The 25,552-nt window shown below is 40.6% G+C and overlaps 1 long non-coding RNA gene across 4 annotated transcripts in view; it reads left to right on the plus strand.

Annotated features, from left to right (window-relative positions):
- The first annotated feature begins 922 nt into the window (after nt 1–922).
- The window catches only part of LOC118905656, a 122,573-nt gene continuing 97,943 nt past the window's right edge, over nt 923–25,552 (plus strand). For all 4 annotated transcript variants that reach the window (XR_005022307.1, XR_005022306.1, XR_005022308.1 and 1 more), the window contains exon 1: nt 923–1,063. This is a non-coding gene — a long non-coding RNA (uncharacterized LOC118905656). The remainder of the gene's footprint in view (nt 1,064–25,552) is intronic.

The raw sequence follows: 25,552 nt of genomic DNA on the forward strand, positions 1-25,552 counted from the left end.
CATGGTACAATCCTCTCTCGTGATGCTGGGAAGCCCTGCAGTCACAAGGGTGAACGACAGATGTGTACCAAGGCTACCACTCTGCTTTTCACTGTCAGTACAGTAGTCAATAAATTGCATGAGATACTCAACACTGTATTATAAAATAGCCTTTGTGTTAGCTGATTTTGCCCAACTGTAGGCTAAGGTTAGTGCTTGAAGCACGTTGCAGGTAAGTGAGGCTAAGCTGTGATGTTTGGTAGGTCAGGTGTATTAAATGCATTTCGCCTTAGGATATTTTCAACTTATGATGCGCTCATTGTGACATAAGCCCATCAGTCGAGGGAGATCTCTATGTGGGGGTGACCTGAATACCTGGAAGAGAAACAGCTGCCCACCAGGGTCAGCAGCCTATGGGGGTTAGATAATGGGAAAATAAAATTCTATCGTGTTTGAGCCGTTTGCATTTTGAGTCTGTTTATTAGAACTGTCTAGCCTCTATTAACTAATACAAGTGACCTGGGGGCATCCAGTTTGCATTACTGGAGGAAGGGAGAGTGCGTCATGGGGAAGAGCGATGAACATTTTAAAGCCATTGAGCTGGGAACCAATTTTAACCACTGGATATTTTTCCAGGACTTCTGATCTTGTCACATTTGAAAAAGTTTCTATCTAGCAAAAGCTTGTGTCTGGACTTTAAAATTAAAAAAAAAGAAAAGTTCCTAAGCAGTCTACTGCAGTGAATGCTGCTCTGAGACGCACCTGTTCCCAAACTCGGCTTCAGCGTTCAATTATCCCTTCCACACAGAAGTTTCCCTTCTCCGCCTTTGCCCAAACTTGCCATCAAAGAACCCTTGCCTTACTTCAATATTTCTAATTAACCTTATCTCAGAGTTTCCCTGGGTGGCTTCATCTGTTGCTCAAATGTTCTTCTTACAGAAATACAGTTAACCTGTGGCCACACAGCCATGTGACTGAGCAGCCGTCGCCTGGCCTGAGAACCTGAGGCGAGACTTTTCTGGAACGGAACTCAGATGGAAGACCGCTTGTCCGGGTGGTTTGCGTAAACACTTTGCTCCCAGAGGTATGTGGACTGATATTTTCTTATACTCTTTCCTTTGCTCGCAATACAGGAATTTACTGCCTGTCCTGATGCAGGTTTGTTTACCGTCTCTCATAGGTTTAGACATTTAGATCAACAAGAAAAAAATGATACAGGTAGCTTACTGCTTTTTTCAAAATCGAATAAACTGAATAACATTTTTATTCAAATAGTTAAAATGTTCCAGTGCATACACAGCAGAAAATGTGGCGCTTTAACTTTTGATAGAAATGAATTCATGCCGAGCTATTAAGACGTGTTTCCAAAATAACCAATGTGCCGCAGTAACTTCATGAACACACAGCTTCTAATGATCTCCTGTAGAATAAGACTATGTATTCTTTTACTACTATGAGTTTTATTTAGGTGATGAGAGTAATTATTCTGGCTATCATTAGATGTGATCGTCACATGTATTCTGGTATTCTCTGTTACTTTACTGAAATAGCAAAAAAATTCTCCAGAAGTGATCCAGAGAAGGGTAATAGCATCTTTGATGTATGTCTACCCATCAGTCAACCACTCTGTATTGAGAGCTTATCATGAGATGAACAGGATGAAGATGTGTGAAGACCTCTGGGATGGATAATATGTACCGCTTAGAGGTTCAGGCAGAAACAGACTGAATACACAAATTAGATGCTTGTAAAATAGTTGAGATGATGAAGGATCCAGACTGAGCCTCCAGAATTTTACTACTAGAAAAATTCCCCAGGCTGCCTTGCCAGGGGAGCCTCTGCCTCTGCCACAAGCAGGGATCGGGGTGGGGGCGGGGCGTGCAACTGCTCCGGCGGCCTCCGGGACGATACAACCTTACCTGCGTCCCAGGTGTGGCTCCAGAGCCAGCTGTGCAGCTGGTGATGCCCACGGTGGGCGCCTCACGTCCCAGCACTCACCTTCCCACTGTTCTGAACTGTGGTCCCTATGCAGGTACATCCAACTGGGGAACCTAAACGTATCCAAAAAACCTGGCCACAAGGAAGTGTGAGAAGTGGAGATTTTAGCTTTCAAGCCTTTGCATAACAGGAAGGCACACTGACAAAAGCTGAAACGCATGTGACCGGCCAAGTTACACATCTATTGTACGGGAATAAAGGGAAGTTAACTGTCAACTGAAATATAACATAATATAGGAAATACAGATGCTATGAAAACACATAAGGGCAGCATCAAAACCAGACTTGGAAGGATGGCTGGTGAAGATTTCCTCTTAGAAGTGATGGCTAGGCTAAGCCCTGACCAAAGAGAAAACTGAGTTTGCCAGGTGAATGGATCTTTAGCTGGTCCCATTCACTCACCGGTTAAGGGGCTCAGGCAGGAACCTCGAAAAGAGTTAGTTAAGCAGAAGCCAGATTGCATCGGTCTTTGTAAGCCAAGTTAAGGAGTTTGCTCTTTTTGCTAATAGAATGAAGCATTAAAGAATTGAAGCAAGGGAATGACATATGCAGATTTCCATTTTAAAAAGTCCACGTTGACAGTGAAGTTTTCCAAACGGATTGGAGAGAGGCAACCCTGGAGTTAGGAATACAGGTTGGTTGCAGAGGCTGGAAGTAGGTTCACAGAATTGATGATGGAAAGAGTGGACAGGTTTGAGAGCTGTTAATAACCAATGTTTGGTATTTGGTTTTAGGTTAGTTGAGAGAATAAGAGAGAGCATTTCTATCTATCTATATAAAATATGTTATACTATAACTATAAAATTGTAACACATTACACTATCATAAAATTGTATGCTGTATTATACATAAATAATACTGTAATATATAGTAATGTATATTGTAATAAGTCATGCTACAGTATACTTTTCTGGCAAGACAGTGCATGGCAGTGCTATTTACTGAAAAAGGAAGCACCAGACATGACATTTATTTGGGTACAATGACCTTATAGTGCTTATGGGGCATCCAAGGAGATATCCAAGGAGAAGTGGAATAGAAACTCAGGAGAACATTCTCGAGTGGCCGCAGAGATTCAGGAATTACTGTCGTACCGATGGCAGTTATAGCAATAGGAGTGAATGGGTTGTGTAGGAAAGGCGGCAGAATAAGAAGAGAAGAGAGACTAGGATAGAACCCAGAAGAATAGAAATGGTAAAAGGACTGGAAAAAAGTAGAAATTCCTTTCAAAAATAAGATGCAGGTAACCGAAAAAGGAAGAGGAAAAACTGCAATTGTGGTAATGGACATTATGGGAAGAAAACGTTTTGATGAGAGAGAAATAATGGTTCAAATCTCCTGAGAGATTAAAAAACATGGTCCTCTGAGTTATCAACAAGGCAGCTCTTGGCAAGTTTGACGGGATAATGAGAGCAGAAATGGGTGTGCAGAGGGCTGAGGTGTGAGTGAAGAGAGGTGGCGACAGGAATTTTTGACAATTATTTCAAGAGGTTTGACAGAAAAGGGGAGAAAAGAATGAAGTAATTGGGGAGGTTAGGAGATGAAGGGGTTGTGTGTCATTTTATTTTGAGTTGAAAGAGACTTGAGAACATTTAAGTTTTATTGCAAAGTAGCCAATCGAGAACAATATATTGAAATTAAAAAAAGATTTCCTGCTGCAGTTCTGACATATTGAGAGCTTAGAAGTTGTCACTCCTACCCTTACAATAAGAAAAAATGAAACGAATTAGAAAGCAATGACTTTCTTGGATCCAACAAGGATTGAGATCTCAGGGCAGACCCCCCCCCCCCAACCTGCCCCAAGTCTGGAGACATGGTTGAATCCAGAGTCACAGCCAAGATCTACTTACCTGGAAGAGAAGCTGTTGGACCCATAAACTGGTAGGAACACCTCCACGGTTGTTTTGCTGAATTGCCGAGCCTGCGTGTGGACTTGGGAAGTGAGAAGCTCACGGACCTCCACCTCGGGGGGCTCCCACACTTAACGTGACTCTTACCTCCAGGAACTTATCAGATTTTCATGGTGAAGAGCTGAGTAAGCTCCCCTCCAGGCTTTGGCAGGAGGAGGAAGAGTTCTCCATAACAAGGACCTACTTTGGGGAAAAAGACCTCACTGGAGCCTCATCTGCCCCGGGGGAACGGCATTTCTCAGACTCCAGACCTCTCTTCCTTCCCTTTCTCATCTTGGGGGGGGGGGGGGGGGGGAGAGACACTTGTGAAGGTCACGGGACCAATTAAAAGCTGAGATTCATTCATAATATTATAGAACAATTCCCCTCCCCACCCATTATCACCCCATCCGCAATTCTCCAATATAAGAGTGGATTACAGCTGAAAAAGCTGCAAGATGCAGACTCAGCTAAGGAGGCATTCTTACAGAAGCCCCCAAACAACACAGGAGATGAAAACAAGATGCTTAAGTAATTTGAAGACTCTGGCACCTACAACTAAAAATACATTAAATGCAGCCCAACTCTTATCCAGATTAACATAAAACCTCACAACAGAGGACTGTTCTTCTCAATTTCTATCTGGCTTTTCACAACAACAGCAACAAAAGGAGAAGGCATGATAAAATGCAAGAAAAAGCAGACTAAAGAGACAAAACAAGCATCAGAACCAGACTCAGACATGAAACAAATTTTGAAATTATCATACAGGGAATTTTAGAATAACTATGATTAATATATTAAGGACTCTAATGGAAAAATTAGACAACATGTAAGAACAGATGTATAACATTAAGCAGAGAGATAGAAATCCTAAGAAAGAATCAAAAGGAAATGCTAGAAATTAATGAGAAAAAAAAAGCTTGAAGATAGGTCAATAGGAATGTCCCCAAATGAGATGGAAAGGGGAAAAAGAATGAATAAAAATGGAACAAAGCATTCAAGAACTGTGGGGTACTTTCAAAAGGTATAACAAATATATAATTGTAATACCAGAAAGAGATGAAAGCAAGTGTGGAAGAAAAGAGATATTTGCAGTAATAATGGCCAAGAATTTTCCAAAATCAACGACAGACACCAAACCAGAGATCCAGGAATCATAAATAACATCAAGCAGGATAAATACCAAGAAGAAGGGATGGAGAGTAGATAGAATGATTTCTGGACATGGCGGTGGGTGTGAACCAGATTACAGGGGAGATCCTAGACATGAGCATAAGTGTCAGTTCCCATTTTATTGGGGTTGGAGGACAAGACCATATGGATCCAGGAGTCTTGCTTAGGGTTGAAAAGTCCAGGTGATATCAGTCTGAGGCTGGGGTTCCCCCCCCACTGCTCCCCTTCTTCCTCTTCCTCCTTCTTTGGTAGCAGAAATAATTCTGACCGTGTGGTCAGGCTTAGGAGAGAGAGAGGGAGTTTTCTAGTTCAAGAATTATGGTGAAGTTTTATTGAGTATTGAGGCTCCCTTTGAAGGAGAACACTTTATATTCATCATTCTGTGATTGCTGTTGCTGGATCTCCAAGGTCTGTCTACAGTTGGATGGAGACACAGGACTTCAGGATTCATTAAGGGAGTTCTAGTCGGTCAAACAGCCCAGGTAGTGGCAGAAATTCTGTGTGAAACTGTCTCTTCACTTCCCACCCCCATCTGCCCTGAACCCAGCCTTGTCCTCCTGGACCTTAGCATGAGTGCTCCTTCCTTTCATCCCTCGTAGTATTTATTCATTCTTCTCATGCAACACAGTTTACAGGGTCCAGTTGCTTCTCATATCCTTTTTGAGAACAAAATATGGTGTAAAAATAAATATACAAATAAACCAATAATATGCATTATTTACAATAACACTTGCATGACTTACATGTCTTCTCTCTCCTTCTGTACTGTAAATGTGGTGGTACGTATAAAGTAATCATCTGTGGACGGATGTGGAAGTGTTATTTTATTTACTGTTCTTGCCCCTCATCATGAAGCCAGTCTTCTCACATTTGGGAGCCAGCTGAAAAGGGACCAATGTAATAAAGATCTAAGAAAAAAGACTTGCTTTGATACTTAGTGTCCAAGTTCAAACTAGGACTTACAGTGGGTGAGAATAGACTGGAAACACAATGCAAATGTGTAGGACAGACACCCCACAGGTCTCACACACACACACACACATACACACACACAGAGAGAAAACCAAGTCCACCACTGAATAATCCATCCAGGGGTGGAGGAGAGCATTTTGGGGAGAAGAACGCAGTTGGAAGCAGTAGGGGTAGGTGTCCTCCTACGCTCATATCTTGAGATGAGAGAGCTGAACAGCAAAATGGAATGCTGCTCAGTGCTCCGGAGAACCTAGGAGCGCAGGGGACTTCCCATCCACTCTGCAGACAGCAGGCTCACAAGTGTGATCGTCTAGCCACCAAGGTACAGAGCAGCCACCAAAGCCCCAGAGCTTCCCTGGCTTCTTGGGAAGCCAGGGATGGAAGACAATCTGTAAATTTCCCTGGGGCCTCAGCAGAGCCCTGAGTCACCGGAGAGACAGAAATGTCTTACCAGGAGCTAAGACAAGGTCACCAGGTAGGAACATGAGAAAATGCATCAGAAAATGTGGCGTGAATGGCCTGTGAGGGATACAGGAGAAAAACTCATTGCAACTTGAAGTATAAGCAATGCTGCCCACCAGGGAAACAAGGCAGGGGTGGCGGGGGTCAGACAGCCTGCAGAGCCGCCTGGAAGGAACCCGCCTGCCCCCTGAGCGCACAGTTCAGGCTGGCGGAGGGAGCCCCTCAGGGCACCAGGGAGGAAAGGGTGAACGGGAGATTCCTCTCTCTTTCCTTTCCCCTCCCTCCCTCCCTTCCCTCCCTCCCTCCCTCCCCTCCCTCTCCTCCCTCCCTCCCTCTCTCCTTCCCTCCCTCCCTCCCTCCCATCCCTCCCTCCCTCTCTCCTTCCCTCTCTCCTTTCCTTCCCTCCCTCCTCCCTCCCTCCCTCCCTTCCTTCCTTCCTTTCTTATTTTTATTTATTTATTTTTAAACAGGCAAGTGTCTAAATTATAGGTTTGAACTGACTGAGGAATCACTGGCTTGAATTGAGAACAAACACAAACACAGAGTTGATTAAGCTTTCTGCTTAGGCTGGGACTTGGAGCCCAAACCTAAATTGAGTTAAAGACATAAAGTCACAGCTTTGCACACCTATGTTTTGGGAGCTTGTTGTGACTGTATAATTCATGCTCACTAAAGAGGCTTCTGGACAGTAAGCACCGTGTAGAATTTTATTTCTTCATGATACTTTATTATGAAAAGTTTCAGACATCTACAATAAAGCTGAAAAAATTTTGCAGTGAAGATGCACATGTTGACTCCCTAGGTTCCACTATTAACATTTTAATGTAATTAATTTATCGTGTATCTGTGTATTTATTCACTCCTATATCCATCCATAAATGTCTTATTTTTTTGAAGCACTTCAAAGTAAATCGCAGTCATCAATGTAATTTCTCTAAGTATTTCTTTCAACATCCTTGTTATTAACTAGAGTTTAACATTTGTTTGGAGGTTTCAGTTTTTATCTTTTTATGTAAAATATACGTAAAATGAAATGCCAGGCTGTCAAGGGTCCATCTTCTGAGTTTTGAAAGTGCGAACACCTGAGTAACTCAAGCCCATCTCATGATAGAACAGGAGTAACCATCCTTTTCCTGTAGAAGCCCGTAAGATATGTACACTATTTTAAGTTTTATAGGCCACATACAGACTTTGTTCCATATTCTTTTTTTATTTTATTTTTTGTGTACAACCTTTAAAAAGTGTAAAAAACATTCTTAGCTAGTGAGCCACACAGACTATGTGCTCTCTGGGGCTCAGTTTCTCATCTGGGACTGTATCTGATCATCTTCATGTCCTATCTCTAAAGACCCCCTCAATGTCGTGAGGACATTACCTACAGCTCTTTTTGTCCTTCTGTCATATTTGGTTGAAAATATACTCTTCCTACACTTTATTCTTTGTTTCTGGATTGTTTCACATTGACCAATTCTAATTTGAAAAATGAATAAACCAGCTACGTCAGGTGACAGAAGATAATTAGATGAAATGTAAATGTAATTCGATTACATGTAGGGTTATTTACCAAGGAGTCATAGTGCTGTTAACTCTATTTTTACATAAACATATTGATTTCCCTAATACAAACTGTAGTAAAAATAAATAGAATTATATAATTTTTTGGTTGCGTACTTGCTATTTGTGTTATTTATCTACTGCTGTAACAGATCACCACAACTTAGTAGCTTAAAAACATGCCCAGCCATCTCACCATTTCTGTGGGTCAGGATCTGGGGGTAGTTTAGTTGAGTTCTCTGCTGTAGGACCTCTCCTGAGACTGTAAGCTGTAACCAAGGTGATGGTCGGGGCTGGGGTCTCCCATGAGGGCTCAGCAGGGCCAGGATCCATTTCCAAACTCACTTGCACGATTGCTGGAAGCATTCAGTCCCTTTTAAACTGCTGGACCAGGTCCTAGCTAACTGTCAGCCAACAGCCACCCTCCGTTACTGGCCACAGGGACCTCCCAAACATTGTAGCTTGCTTCATCAGAACCGACAGGAGACAACCCACTAGCAAGAAGGAAGTCATTGGGTTTCCCTGGTGGCGCAGTGGTTGAGAATCTGCCTGCCAATGCAGGGGACACGGGTTCGAGCCCTGGTCTGGGAAGATCCCACATGCCACGGAGCAGCTGGGCCCGTGAGCCACAATTACTGAGCCTGCGCGTCTGGAGCCTGTGCTCCGCAACAAGAGAGGCCGCGATGGTGAGAGGCCCGCGCACCGCGATGAAGAGTGGTCCCCACTTGCCGCAACTAGAGAAAGCCCTCACACAGAAACGAAGACTCAACACAGTCATAAATAAATAAATAAAAGAACGTGAATTTCTTTAAAAAAAAAAAAAAGCAAACTGGGCTATTCATTTCAGTAACAGTCAAGTGGTCTTAGTTTGCATTCAATTTCCAATCAGTTTCTCAATCTATTTCATCTGAAGTCTTCACATTACCCACTATAAAAAAAAAAAACTTATTTATTAAAAAAAAAAAAAAAAAAAAAAAAAAGAAGGAAGTCAGGCTCTGGTGATCTAATCATGGAAGGAATATCCCCTAAACACCGAGGCAGTGTATGAGTGAGAAGTCAGGCGCTCAGAGGAGGGGGTTACATGGGGCAGGGCCTGCAGCAGGAGGGTTCATTGGTTCCGTCTCAGGAGCTGCAGGCCATGTCCTTTCATTCTGTACTTCAGCTGGATCTAAGGTGAGTTTGTAAATCACTGCATCATAAAATAAAAGCTGATGATCTAATTAATTGTTTTTATACACTGGCGAGAGCATAACCATATGCTATAGAAAGGCTTTCTTTTATGTAGAAACAGGTAACTGTCGTTCTCAGGAATTACCAATATTGAGTGTCTTTTTTCTATCTTCCCTGCTGGCTTAGCACAGTCCTTGGAGCCGATCACGCTTCTGTCGGGATGCTTCAAGGAACAGCTAAACATGGATAGAGCTAGAGATTGTCATACTGAGTGACGTAAGTCAGACAGAGATAGACAAATATCATACGATATCACGTATATGTGGAATCTAAAAAAGGGTACAAATGAACTTATCTACAAAACAGAAAGAGAGTCACAGATTAGAAAACAAACTTATGGTGACCAGGGTGTAACCGGAGGGAGGGATAAATTGAGAGATTGGGACTGACATACACACACTGCCATATATAAAAAGATAACTAATAAGGAGCTACTGTACAGCACAGGGAACTCTACTCAATACTCTGTAATGACCTGTATGGGAAAAGAATCTAGAAAAGAGTGGATATATGTATATGCATAACTGATTCACTTTGCTGTACCCCTGAAGCTAACACAACATTGTAAATCAACTAGATTCCAGTAAAAATTTAAAAAACCAGCGAAACGACACAGCAAAAACCTTGCTTTCCTTTTCTTAAATAGGCAACTCCTTCTCAGGACAGCATTTCAGAATTTCATAGCTCTTAAGTTTTCCTCAGTCTTCCTTTAACTGAGCTGATTCTTCACTTCTGCCTTTATGCAGTCAGGTTCAAATCTGCCCGCAGTGTGATGATTATAATGGCTACATAAAAGCACAACCTGAGTGGGAATTTGCCTGAAAGTGTTGTTTTGAAGTGGCTGCGAAACAAATCAGAATTGCCTTCAGGACTCTTAGAGGGAGGATGGATTAGGCCTCAGCAATGTTACCCTCACCTACCAGGTAAAAACCCCTTTGTTTCCGGAAACTTGACTCTCATTAATTCTTTAATTCTCTCCTCTCTCCCTTTCTTCTATTCACTCTTGCAGCTTTTGCTTTATTAGAAACATGCTTCTCTTCATTTGCTTATATCTTCCGGTCCTAGGAGCATAGTAGGTACATGCATATTTGCTGTATGAATAAATGACGAATCTACCCATCCTTGATGACAGAGTCTTCTAATAATTTGTTACATCTACAAAGACATTTGAAGCTTAGTCTAAAGGCAAACATGGCTAGTTGATAAAGATAATATCTGCCAGCACAGAAATATTAAATTAAAAATAAGCTTAGAATGATGTTTTGTGATGAGTTACATTATCGAAATTAGAATACGTTTTGTAACTTCTCCTTTTCAACTACTTGAGCACTTTTGCTGAGTACTTTTGCTTGAGCACTTTTTCTAGTTCTGTTGAGTTTCGTTGTTGCAGATTGTTCTTTAGAGAGTTTTTAATTAGTTTTAATTTGGGAAAAGAACATTTTTGTGTTCTGTGATTAAAACTGTCAAAATAATATGAATAAAGAATATACTTCATTTGTACTCACATGGAAATTCATGATTACACTCATCTAATCTGTAAATAATTTTTTCCCTACGTCACTTTCTAATTATTTTGCACAAAGTTTTACTCATATTGGTAATGATTATGACAGGTCACTTGCAAGTTTATTTGGCATCTTTACTGCATGTTTTGCAATGGACTTTCCTTCCAATCATATTAATTTATTTGGCATAGCAAAAACATGTGGACGATTCCACCATCTTGTAACATTGTGCTAGTTGGGAGATTATTATGTAATGTACATTATGAAAAATAATAACCTAATAATGTCTTAGGAGTTACTGCTGAAGATCAGGGCACACTTTTGACAAAGGGGAACCTGTGACAGGAGATGGAACTTCTTTTCTCTTCCTGCTCTCTGACTTTCCTGCAACGCTGAAATTCATAAGGTGTCTTAGAAGACTGTCCCACGAGATTAGCAATCAGTTATTCTTGGTGTCAAGCAATGATCAGCCGGGAGCGTTGCCTTATATTTGCTCTCCCTCCTTCTCTGTCTCAGTCATCTTTGCTGTCCTTCTGCTTCCCCATAATTTCATTTCATGATATATTAGTAGCACATAAGCTTTTGTGCTTATATATATACAGAATTTTAAGAATAAATTTTCTAAATTGGTTCTGGGGTTTCTGGAATCTGATTGGATTTAAAGACACTAATGACTCTATTTCCAGCAGTAATGAGAGCACCGGTAGCTCATGGTATGGTCTGGCAACAGAGATACAAAGTATCACTGTTGGAGACTCCTAGTCAAACAGCTACAGGAAATGAGAATGTCAGTGAACATGTATATGACACTTTTGAACATTTTTACCAAATTAACAAGTATAATGAGGTTGGCTAGTTACTCCTAAAGTCACTGGACAAAGTGGGGAAAGAAAGGGGTGGGGTGAGGTATTTGAATACCCAGCTCAAGTACCACAAAAATGACCTGAAAGCTTCTGTGACTACCCTGAAAGAGACCTTCGTCTCCTGTAGCTGCTGGGCTGGGATTACGGAAAATCAAACTCAGAATCTCATCCTGCAAAAGGCTGAATGACAATGCTAGTTGAGAAACCCCTGCATTCTCTCTCTAGCCTCCAGGGCAGGCACAGAATTCAGCAAACATCCCTTGAACCAAATGAAATACGTATTTGAGGTTATTCAAGTTTCCCTTTTTTCCCTCCAGTCCTATTTGGCTGCTTCAGGGTTTGTTTGTTCCCTTTCCCCCCGACCTGGGGCTTTTCGGGACCTGCCTGATTCATACAGCTCGTGTCTACAGCTGGCAGATGGCCCGGGATGGAAGGAGAGCTAGCTGCGTGGCACCCACAGCTCCCCTGGGAAGGCTTCTCCTCTCTGGGATTGTATTTCATCTAGTTTTCTTCAATCCCATAACTATCCCAAGCCTTTAAAATTAGACAATTTCTGTAAATTATCTGTTTTTTCCCTAAAGTTTGCAGAGGTGACCCTGCCTTGTGCAACCCACTCTATGCTACCTAGAAGTGGAATCCTTCACAAACACTTTTTCTTAAGCTTTAACTAGAGCAGGTCTCTGAATGCTGACTAGGAAAATAACTTTGGGGTACTATTAGCCTAGTTCTGAAAGTTTTCCTCTAAATATAACTTTCTTTTAAGTATTAAGGGCATCTATTAATAATCTATTTCTTCGTTACCAAAATTATTAATTAGGTTTAGCCTCACAGATCCTTCTTTTTTTCTTTCTCTCCTGCTTTCTGCTGCTTCCATGCCAGTTTGGGCCTTTTATCATGGAAAACATATATGAAATAACTTCCCAACAACCCTTCTAGCCGTTAACTTATGTCCCTTGTCACCATGAGTTTTCAAACACAGCTTTCTATTTAGTTCAGCTAAAGACAGAAAGATTCATTAGGACGCATTAGAGAAAAGAAAGATTTTTAGCCAAAAGAAAAGATGTTTCAATGTCATATATTTTCCAACATTTCAAGAAATGTTCTTGGAAGCTGTTGTACTTCTGAGTGCAAGGTTTGGGGACCAACTGAAGGTAATCATGAGAAATAAAATTTCTGGTAATAATAATAATAATAGAGCTCTTAGGAGAAAGGAAAGCTCCCAAAGAAGACTTCACAAGATGCTGATTCTGCCACGAAATGAAGCTTTGCACTCCTTGTTACCAGAGTTGTTCCCTGAAGGTTAAACTGTCCATGTCACGTATGTGGCTTTGACTAGAGAGTTACACCAGTTAATCCCTAGGAATTTTTCCCATCTAATATTTTATGACTTAATTAGACACAGGGTAGTGCTAAAGAAAGACAAGGGATTGGACCAGTTGGTGGTGGGAAAGAAGGGAGCAGGGAGAAAGAGAAGCCTCTTCAAAAATGCAGAGATTTGTTGAATATGTAATACTTACATTTATAAATATATATTTCATGTTTATTTAATATATACAAATATGTGTGAATGCAGGTATATGTATATGTGCATATATATGAGCATGTATATAAACACACATATATATATATACCTGTACATATATACATACCTTATATTTTACTTTTATATGTAAAAGAGCTCGGGGTTTATACATTATTATGTAACCTGCTTCTCCCACTCAATACATAGTGTTTCCATGTCATTACATATTTTTCCATAACCTGATTTTAGTGACCATGAAATACTTTATTGTATTGAATTGGCCATAATTTATTAGACAAGCCTCCCTTAATTGGACATTTGGTTTATGTCTAATTTTTACTTTTTAAGGAAAGGTAAAAATTGATGGACTTTATAGAGATCTTTATCCATCCAGAAAGTTTGCTATTATAGTACAGAGTGTCATGTTCAAACGGCATTGCCTAAGTGGATAATAATGGAGTGTTTTTCACACCTCACTAATAATTTTTTAAACAGATTATTTGAAAAAGGAGTAATTCTTTTGAATAACATGTAAATGGAAGGCCCTGTGAGATCCGGTTCCCTCGAGACACACCAGATTGTACACACAGTTGAGTGATTAGAGAACAACAGCAGAGCATGCCATGCGGTGAGGCAATAGCCTATATGTTCCCTTTGGGAGGAAATGATACACAGGGATGAAAAGTTTATGCTATTATTCTACTTACTTAGCATTTACAAAAGCACTTGCTCTACGAAAAGATTTCTAAACATAAATTATTTTACCTCATTCTCATGAAACTATATTATCACCAATGAAAACAGAGTTTCCTACAAACTTATTCCCCTGGTTTAACATGGCATGGAAGTTCTGATGAGTGAAAAGCTAAAACTGTTAACTTTTTTGATTTGGTGCTTCCCTAGTACCTGTCTGATCTTCAGCATTTTTGTTATTCTACAGATTCGATCACATAACCCTCCCTAAGACTGATTAGCAGAGCTAAGACCATTCTAAAGAAATTAAGAATTGAAACATTAACTACAGTGCAGAAACTCACTGTCTTACTTCCCATTTCCTACAAACAGAACCCGAGGCAGGAATTCTTGAGTAAGTAATTTTGGACAGGGGGAGTGAGAGAAGCAAGAGAGGAAGAATAAATGTTAGGAGAATATGCTGTTAGCTGGAGACAAGCCTCCCACTTAGCCTCCGAAAGGCTGTGCAGAATTGGTCCAACCTTGAGTCAAGGTCAAGCATTGGCAAGTGGCTTCTTTAGGGATGAGGGAGGGGACAGGAGCGTCACCAGTGAGGTGGCCCCTAGTCGGCAGAAGAGGGCTTCTCAGAGCTATTAGCAGCAGCCAGCCCCCAAAGCTCACCTGGATGGGGTTCCGACAGCGCCTACTATGGTCCAAAACTTGCATCACTTTGACCCACTTCCATCTGACACTGAGTTTATGTCATCCAGATCCTGCCTCTTTAGGACTCTGGTTTGTCATAACTTTTGGAAAACTTAAACGAAGAGGATTGCTGGGACCATTACTGCACTCCTGAGGCCGTAATGCATGTCCTTTATCAAATTCCTCTGCCACCTGCTCTGGATTCCCTTCTCTGGCTAGTTGATCAGTGTGTCCTGCCTCGTGGACCCAAGCTTTCACTCCTGAGAGGTCTGAGTCTGGATATCCGTGCCCTCAGCAGTCCTTGTTCTTGTATTTGCCCGTTTACAGTTATAACAGGATATAGAAATAACCACGTGAGCGATTCTATCATCTCCATGTTACTGGGGAGCCCAGCTCTGTCACAGCTTCTCCTCCCATCACCGTGTCCTACGGGGACAGCTACCCTTGAGCTCGTTGGTGACGGTGTTGGTGACTTACTCACCTGCACGTGTCTTGTTGCCTCTGGGAACTATTTAGGAAAAAAGTCACCTGGTAGGTGTCCTGAACTTACACCGTAGATCCGTTACAGTGTGCCTACTTTTTGGAGCATTTTGACTCCTTCTTCAACAGTTTTCCATGGTCTCTACTGAATATGGGCTCTTGCTTCTTCCCCTACTGAGCCACCCAGGAGTGTATGAGACCCTTTTCCCGGGGAACTTGCCAGGGTGTTAAGCCCTATGCCACAGTACAGGTCTCCACAGCGACACTCTTGTACTTACCTAGACGTCCACTCAGCCTGCTCTGGAACAGCCCCTCAGATCCACACCCAGGCCTTCTCCCCTGCTTCCTTCTGGAACGTGTTTTCCAGGGATCGCAGTGTTTTCGGTGCATGATTGCTCTCCCCCGTCAGCAAACAGGCCAAACATTTTAAAAGATTAGTTTTATTGAGTATAATTGACATAAAAATCGCATATTTTTAAAGAGGACAGTTGAATAAGTTTTTTAAGGTAAGAAGCAGATTTAATAATATCACCTGTAAAGAGGTTGCAGGAAAATGGGTTGCGAGAGGACGGTCACCTCCCAGGTCTCGGCGATTCCTGGGTGGGGCTGCCAAGGGAGGGTCCTTGGCTGCGTGCAGGAAAGAATGAAGCCACAGTAAAATGAAAGCAGAGAAGCACATTCCATGGGCAGAATGTGGTCTATCTCAGAAGGGGAGAGCCCAGTTTAATAGGTTTTGACACATAGATAAACCTGAGAAACTATCAGCACAGTCAAGATAGTGAACATATCAACCACACTCAGAGGTATCCCCTCTCCCGACTGTGACCCCTGCCCCACATACTACCTGGCTCCTAGGTCACCACTGTCTGCTTTCTCTGACTGTAGTTTGTATGTTCTACAGTTTTCCATAAACGGAACCATGTAACCTGTACTTCTTTTTGTCCGGCTTCTCTCACTCAGCGTAATTAGTTTAAGAATCATTTGTGTTGCCACGTGTATCAGAAGTTCATACCTTTTTATTGTTGACTATTTAAGTATTCTATTCAATGTATAACCACTGTTTACACACGCAGAATTGGTGATATTTGTCCCCAAACTACCTTGTGCCTCTAATACAGGTTACCATTTGTATGTATCAATAACCTCATTAGATATTACATAAACAGAGGAAATTTAACAAAATAGAAGAATTTTTTTCTCTGAAAACAAATTATAACACCTTGGAAAGAATAGATGAAAGAAAGTTGCCTTAAAATATTGCTTCTAAATTAGGAACGGGCAGAGGAACATAGCATGCAGGGAACACAGTGTAGGTTTTAGAGTCTCCTCTGCACAGTTTCCTTGCAAGTCTGGGGGAGGCCCAACCAATGTGTTTTTGTAAAATTTGTGAAAGTAAAATATTTCAATTTCAGTTGATGAAGGCCTGTGTAGTCCTCTCCACTTTACCTTCAATGATGCTTCACCTGTAACTGCGAGGTGTTGGGATGGGCAGATACCAAGTTGTAGCTAAGGGGTTGTTGAGTGAGTTGGGGGTGCATTCACTTGGGTTTCATGCAGTATATTTGTGTGGTTTGAAGTCAGATTTCTTTTGTTATTCTGAAGTATCCTGCTGTAAGAATGACTTCCCAGAAGAGCAATACAGTTGTTGTATGGACTCACTAGCCAGGAGCTGGTCTGTAGAAAGTCTTCCAAATCCTTGGACCTGGCAAAACTCACAAAACCCCACAATAACAAGAGCATACCAAAAATCTGGTTAATGTGTGTTGTCAGTTCAGAGAGTATTAATATTAATCACTATTCCAGAAAACTCAAACAATCCATCTGAATTTGATAGCAAACCTAAAATGTTTATGTCATTACCAGTAAGGAATTGTAAAGCTAAAAGCTCAATAATAAAAACAAAGTTTCCATCAATAATTCTAGAGGAAAGATAAAGTGATCTTTCTGTTCTCTTTGTAATCAGTGACATTACAATAGTTTTGTCATAAAGAAAAGCAATCAAAATTAGGCAGCCTAAAAGGGAACCAAAAATAGAGTTATGTCAAACAGTTGATTATTAAAAAATTCTATTTGGACAATTTTGTGGTAGTTATTAGTTCTTTGAAAAATTTTATTTTGTTGTGATTACTTTTCTCCTTCTAAATAAATATGCACTTTCTTACCTAACTTTATCTTCACAAATTTGTATTGTTTTTCATAAATAGATCACACAATTATATCATTTTCAGAACTCCAAAACTTACATTCACTCTGTGAACAAGACAGCAGTAAATGTTTGGAGAGAAAAATTATAACATTTTGAAGGCACCTGTATTGTGAACAGGTCTTTAAATTTCTCATTCCACTTTAGGTTTATACCATTTTGATCAGCAGTGACACTTAAAGAATAAGCCTTGACACCACAACATAAGATTGGAAATGAATGTGAAGTAGTATCTTGTCATAAAACAAAATGTCTAAAGTTGTGAGTGTATCATTTTTAAAGATTCCCTGCTTTAATTAATATTAATTTATTGATTCAACTGATGATCAATATCACCTTAGATAAGAGCACATCTACTACAATACAATCATGGAGTATTTACCATGTGATCCTTCCCAGCCATTTGACATTCCCCTCCCCCTCAGTCTCCATCCATCTCAACAAACTCCCTAAGTAATCTAGGTAACTGTAATCTAAACACACACACACACAGAGTTCACGTCAAGTGTGGAGCTTATGAATTGTCCTTCTTACGCTTCTGCTATATAGAAATTTGGAAACTTCCATGGATTTCATTCCATTCCATTTTTTATACAACTTACCCAAACTCAGGGTAGGTGGAAAACAGATGAGCTGGAATTCAATTCCAGGGCTGTCTGACCCAAACCCCATTCTACTCCTGAGGGTCTCCAGCCTTCTCCTAGTAACGTCCATCACTCACTCACCTTTCAGCATCCTTCTAACCTGTTCACCATGACTAGGTTTCATTCTTAAACATGCGATGAGTTTGGTGATTCTAGATAAGCTGTGTTTTAGTCAGTTGGGGCTGCCATAACAAAGTACCATAGACTCAGTGGCTTATCAACAACAGACATTCATTTCTCACAGTTCTGGAGGCTGGAAGTCTGATGTCAAGGTACCAGCATGGTTGGGCTCTGATGGGGACCCTTTTCCGGGTTTACACTGCTGGCATCTTGTACCCTCACAGGCAGAGAGCAGAGAGAGGGGTCCCAAGTATCCTTTTTTTTATAAAGGCACTAATCCCATTCATAAGGGCTCCATCCTTATGACCTAATTACCTCCCAAAGACCTCACCTCCAAATACCATCACAATGAGGATTAGGCTTCAAAATACTAATTTTTAGGGACAAAAACTTCAGTCCATATCAAGCCTTAACACCAAAATTGATAATGTAGTTGATAACCTACCGATGACCATCCTCTGCTAGGTAAATGAGCTGTTGAGTTTTAGGGAGGAACTTGTGTTTCAATGGAAAACTATGCAGGTTATCTTGATTCTAGCCTTTTATTGCCTTTGCACTATTTTACAGCTCTGTAAGTTGTAGGTGACTGATAGCAATGCAACCTCTTGTCCGTAAACATACAGATTCATTCTTCTTCTTTCCCCATCATGAAGAGGCTCCTTTTGTATCTACCAAATTTATTTCAACATCCCTTTACTCCATTTTCTCTTATTCCTTATGATCCTTTGAACTGGATGCAACATTTTATCAATCCCTTCATTATTGAATTAAATAAAACATGTAATATGTGTTCATTTTATATGAATCATGACGTCACTTCTTTTTGAAAATTATCCTTTAACAAAATATAAGCTAACCTGTGTGTCTTAAAAAGAAATTTTATAAAGTCTTCTTTCTGACCTCCGAGTTCTCTCACGTCCTTCCACCAGTCTGTATAATTTCTGTGTCTAAATGCAGCCTTATTTTTCTCCCAGTTCTAACTCTTGGATTGCACTGTCTCTCCTTTCTGTCAAAGTCCATGACTTTGTGACATTTCTCGTTCCTGTTTGGAGAGGAGAACTTTTCAAATTTACTTTGCAGTAAACAGATGGACTGTGTTATGCACTATTTAGTTGTACGTAAATATATGTAATTACTCACATCTTGCATATTGAAAATTTCATGTTGTTCTTTGAGATAAGAGCCACATAGAATATTTAAAAACCTTGGGGAATTCTGTTAGATCCAGGAATATGCTGTGTGTGGTTTGAGTGACAGCTTGCTGCCTGACTAACAATGGGAACAGTAAGATAGGTGTCAGACAGGAAGCAGTGAGAACAGTGGCAAAATTAAGTGTTTGATTTAAGGAAATATAATGTGTCTTTGTTAACAGACTGGTAGTTATTTAAACCGATTTCCTTCAAAGGCTGACTAACCAACTGAAACAGAGAATGAAAACTGCACAAAGTGTCCTTTCTATAGAAGGGCTAAAGGTAGCTGAGAATGAAAGGAATTCCAATTCCCCCGTATACACGCTTATTTTTGTTAATGGCCAGGGAAGAGCCTCTAAATGTATTATATTAGCAAGAGCTACAGGGTTTTTTTTTCCTGGCCAATTCCTGCTGCTTTTAAGGGGGTGTCAGTGTTCCCCCTTTTGCTCCTTCTCCGTTGTGCAGGCTGTCCCCACCTTGTCCACACCCTATCACTGCTTCAACGAAAAAGGTTACCCAGGGTTTTTTAAAAAAATGATGTTGTAGAAAACTTTTTTAATGAAGCAAGCTCTCTAACAGAAATAGACTTTAATACCTTGAGGCTTTGAGCCAAGAAGAAATGGTGAGATGTATTTTCATGGCTGGTTGGTTTCTTATTCTTTTTTTTTCTTTTTTTTAGTCAGATGTGCCAGTAGGAAATTTAAAGTGTTCCTCTTGATGTAAAAGCCTATAGCATAAGAAGCTATTCCTACTTTGTGTGCAAGCCATTTCTTTTTCTGAGAAGTCCATAAAATCAGGCTGATAATTCACTAAGTGCTCTGTTTAAATTGAAGTCTTCTGCTTTAAAGAACATCATGTCCCGGACATTAGTCTTACTTTCTCTGAGTTCAGTGACAACCCCTCTTTTATCTCTGGTGTTTGTTAAATAACAAAAATTCAACTGAGTAAATTTTAAAGATCTAACTGGCTTTTTGGAACAATTCATGACTCGGGCATCATCCCATGTAGCAAGTAGAGAGGAGCTCACAGAGCTGTAGCTTGTGTAGGCAGGAGGGGAGGGAAAAAGAGAGAGGGTTTACCTCCCTGGCTCTGGGGGAAGGGAGGGGCCACGTGGCCTATCACCTCACTGGTGCTGACCAGAAACTTCCGGACTGATGGTTAAGACTGTATTCCTGGGGGAGGTTTAAACTGCAATTAGCTTAGGTATTGAGTTTCAGTTGTGATGTGGGCTTAGCACAAGTGACTCCATTTTGGACCCGTTGTCTCTTTTTTTAACCTGTATTTGTAAAGAACTCTGAGGTTGGTGTCCAAAATATCCAACCAGATATCTGAGAATATGACTTTTCCCCTATGGAGGTGAGAAATGGCTCATTGATTGGGTGCAGGTGAGAAAATAGCTTTTGAAAGAGAAGAAGGGAAGCTGCAGGTGGAGGGAGAGATGGGTCTGGTTCAGTGAGAGGAAGGAAGCTCAAAGGAAACAGGCCCACCTGTACGCTACATCACCAGTGTAAACAGTCAGGAAGTCAACCTCCGTTTTCCCTTACCGAAAGCACCGAAAGGTGACTTTTGTCCATTTCTGTGTCATCAAAAGCATCAAGAAACTTGATTTTTCAGAGTAAATCCATTAAGGTACCTCACTATAGACCACTGTTCCCCGGGAAAAATTAAGTGATACCGACATGAAGAAGTTCTCCATTAGAAAATGACATGTTACATAGATATGGATAAAATTCCAGAAGCAAAGGACAATGTAGCAATTTAGGAAAGGATGCTTATAATGCCCTGCAGGAAATGTTAACTGCCTCAATATTGGACTTTAGTCTTAGCTCATCAGATGTACTCTTCCTGGGCTTCCCTGGTGGCACAGTGGTTGAGACTCTTCCTGCCAATGCAGGGGACACGGGTTCGAGCCCTGGTCCAGGAAGATCCCACATGCCATGGAGCAACTAAGCCCGTGCGCCACAACTACTGAGCCTGTGCTCTAGAGCCTGCGTGCCACAACTACTGAGCCCGTGTGCCACAACTACTGATCCTGTGCTCTAGAGCCCATGTGCCACAACTACTGAGCCCGTGTGCCACAACTACTGAAGCCTGCGCGCCTAGAGCCCGTGCTCCGCAACAAGAGAAGCCATGGCAATGAGAAGCCCGCGCTCCGCAATGAAGAGTAGCCCCCACTCGCCGCAAGTAGAGAAAGCCTGCGTGCAGCAATGAAGACCCAACACAGCCAAAAAAAAAAAAAAAAGATTTACTCTTCCTTGCTTTTTCATTTTGCATCTGAACAGAACTTCAAGGGAAGTTAAAAAGCAGACACTTTTCACTGCATGTGATTTGCTGTCCTCTGTATACAACAGTAGAGCTAAGACCTTTCTTTGCCTCTATTTTTTCCCAAAGAAGAAGTGAGTATTTTTTCCTTTGTCACTGGAGCTCATAAATTGAGTCAGCCGTCTGCTTTAGAGAATGGGAAATAAGACAGTGTTAAAATGTGAGCATTTTCTCCTATTTTCTACTCAGCCACGTAGTGTTAGCTTGGAAACAGGGCTGCACCCAGAGGGGCCTCTGAGACTGTCTCCTAATTGTAATTGCTTGTGGATGTTGGCTGTGTGTGTCTCTAACCAACTCTGTGTTTAGAAACTGGAATTTGCAGCTTGAAATTGGCCGCGGTGAAAGTATTTATGCCATAGACATTGACAAATGCTGCAAATCAGAGATTACCCTCCTTGCAGTGGCTTCCCAACATACTATAGCTGCAACCAGCTTTCTCTTTTAACTCAAGACCTATCTCAGGTGGAAATAGTCTATTTTATGCAAATAGGTTTCTATAAACCATAGTAATTCTTTTTATAAAATTCTCTCATTCCCTTTATTCAGAGGCATTACTTCTCAATTTCTTTTTGGCCCTTCCCAATTTTAGTCAGTTGGCTGTCTTTTCTTTTTGTTTACTTTAATCTCCAATAATCTTGCCTGTTCAGACTTTAGCCGTATGTTCCCATTTTAAAGAAAGTTAAAAACAAGGTTTCCACACAAGTGGGAAACCAAGATGTCCTTCTCAGAAGCTGGGAATTTTTTTATTTGGCATATGAAAATTGATTACTATCGTGCTTTCACCATCAAAAACTTATGATCTTGGTCTTTCCTCTTGCCTTTGGATAAGGCCAAAAGAGAGACATTGGCTACTTTGACAACCTTAAAGCAGACTCCAGGAATGTCACCAACAGCATGACCTCTGTGACCAAATCCAGCAACAAGATTGGAACAATTTGAAACAATTCTCTATCATTCTTAGCTACTTCTGCCCCAGTTGTGTAGAGAGAGAGATTTTAAGAACTGAGTTATGCAATTGTGAGGGCCAACAAATACAAAATCTAAAAAAGACCTTCCCAGGGACTTCTAGACTGGTGTTTGACAACATAGCTGGGTGCCATGGCCAAGCTGACACTTGTAATTAACCATCACAGTAGCTACTGTTAGACTATGAAGAAATATGTTTTGTATTTTAAATTTTCATTCCTCTCTTAAATACATGGAAAACAGTCTTACTGCTGTGGGAAAGGAATGATAAGCTGTTTGTCCTTTATAGGAGGTGCTCTGGGACCCAGAGTCGTCCAGTTCAGGTCTTTCCTGACTTATGTGGACTTTGCAGGGATCACTTAACTTTCCTGTGCCTGAGCTTGCTGGTTACCCAAGGGGACCTCGCTGAATGTGGTCTGGGGAAAAGAGAAAAACTGCTACTCGGTGTTAATGGAGTCCATGATGTCTCTTCACACTCCTTTGAAGAAAGGGGCTATGAGAACACAAATGTGATTATTATGAGAGATTTAACACTTCCGTTAAGATAGGAACAGATATTTCTGAATTTCTTCTGAGGGCATTCAAATTAAAAGCATCTCTGTGCTACTTGAAGTGCTGTGTTGGGAATAATTACTGAAGTTTTTCTTTAGCCAGCTACTTATACACTCTCATAATTATTATCATTTTTCTGGCAAAAATTCACAATCAGATACTGAAAAAAACATACAGGACAAGATTTTTGATTAAGAAATAATAAGCTTGACAAATGTTACAACTAAATGTCTCCTTTTGTTTCTGATCCAATTTTTTTTTTTAATGTGCTTTTTTTTTCAGACATGGAAGAATGATTAGGGGAAAAATGTTGAATCTTAAAATTTCGTATGTTTGTGTTACTGACCATAGAAAATATAGTATTTAAGGCTTATTGTGATGGTTAACCTATCTAGTGACATTATTCATTTTATTATATACAGAATCCTATGTTGCTTCATACCAGGAAAAGTGGCTAAAATAATTGTCTGAATAATTCTATAAAAACCGATACCTATTTTTTTTTCAAATTTCCCCAAGTATCTAGGGAGGTGGGGGAACTTGAGTCTAGAACCCACATTTTCAATGTGATTACTCTAATTATTCATGTAGACGTGACTTAGTTTCTTCTTATGGCTAACAAATGTAGATATAGACTTTTATTTCCCTGTGGTGAGAGATTTTAAATCTCATTCTTAAACAAGCTCTCATAAGAGCTTGTGTTTATCTGACAGCCACTTCTGTTTCGTTCTATGGAGGAGACTGTGGAAAGTTAATTTCTCACTGCCATTAAGTAGCAATATTAATTTGGTCTTAATTATACCTAATTTTGTATAGACATTGAGAGATTCGATGATCAGTTTATAAAATGAGCCTTCTTATATTTGATGTGTCCCTGAGATTTAGAAAAATACCCTTCCATTCTTACAAATCCAAAGAAATGTGTAAAGTCTCCTCACTAATAAAATTCGAAGTACCTTTGATGATTTTGTTTACTCCAGGCTCACATAAATGATGACAAGATGATTGCCTTCAGTCTTGTCAAACCAATTCTCCTTACAGACTATGAAGTATATTCCAGACTGTAAGGCCAATACATCTTGCTCCGTGGGCTTTTTACAACTTCTCCTCCTGCACTTATTCTCATTATTTTCTAACTTCTCATGCTAACATCCTGTATTACTCCACTCTACCGATTCTTACAACGGCTGACCTAAGACCTTTAACATTCTTTTTCAGGATTTAGAAATAATTTTTAATGGAAATAAAAATTACCATAAAATTCACTCAGAATATGGAAATTAAAGCTATGGAAAGAATGTTACAGATATTTAACTCCATTATTTTAGAGTTAAAGGAACTGAGATCAGGAAATTTGTTAAAGATTTCTCCAAGGACAAATATTTAATGTCTCATTTATTTGGACCCATGTTCCAGCGCTCTTTCTACTATCCCACCGAGACAATAAGTAGATAGCTATTTATCAGTTACTAATCAATAATAACTTATCACATTATGATCTATTCTGTTCAACAATCTATTCTTAAGTTCAGTTGGAAAGTGAGTGTTTAAGAGAAAATGTTAGGGAGTGTTTGGGGAGAAAAATATTAGAGGAATGAGATATTTAGTGTAGAAATTTGAATCTTGTGATTGAATAAATATATTTTATAAATAAATCAGACCAGGGATCAAATTCCAGCCTGACAGTGTGATGTGCTTTGCTGACTAACTCTCCAGTAAAATTGGTGAAAATTAGTTATTAGAAAGTCAGACTCTGGAACTGGTTCTAAATGCAAACAGAAAGTGAAGCAAAATTTATTCAAATATATCTATGAAAATTTGTTAAGAAAGGCAAGAGTCTGCGGTGTTTGACCCAAGATTGCTCCCTCCCTGTCATCTCTCCTCACCTCAGTGATACAGAGACTCCATTCCAGACTGCTGTTGTCAGGAACGCAGGCTTCTCTCTCCTCCCAGATCCAGTTTGGAGGGCTTTCTTCCCGGAAGGAGTAGAACTTTAACTCTTCTCATCCCGTCCCCAGCCACCTGTTGCCGAATCTCAGTTCAGGGAAAGTGCAGTTGAGGGATAAGGGCGTCCTTCCTCTGCCCTGCCCCACTCATTGGACAGGGGCTCTACCTTGAGTGCAGCTGAGATCCTGGGGCCAAGCTGCACTTTCACTGGCTTATGAGGTGGTGTTTACATTCCAGGAGACAAGATGAGAGGATCTCAAGCTGCTGCCCCCTCCCACTCTCGGCCACTGAACTACAGCTCCCAAAACAGGGGCGTCACTCAGAGAGAAGTTTGCCATTGTCCTCACACCAGCTCCAGACTCTTGGCTCAGACTTTATGCTAAGGGGGCCAGGGAGAATCAGCCCATAAAACAAATAGAATCTTTTCCCATCAGAATTGATCTCATTTACAACAGAGGGTGGAGAAGTTAGAACCTAAAGCACTGTCAAGAACGCTGGAGGCTGTGGTGAAAGACAAATGAGGGGTTGTTTGTAGACTGAAGACGGTACAACCTAGATTGTGTACCGGCTACTTCGGAGGATAGAACTAGGGAATAAAGAGCCC

Source organism: Balaenoptera musculus, chromosome 13 (genome assembly GCF_009873245.2).
Source record: "Balaenoptera musculus isolate JJ_BM4_2016_0621 chromosome 13, mBalMus1.pri.v3, whole genome shotgun sequence".
In the NCBI taxonomy this organism is placed as follows: domain Eukaryota; kingdom Metazoa; phylum Chordata; class Mammalia; order Artiodactyla; family Balaenopteridae; genus Balaenoptera; species Balaenoptera musculus.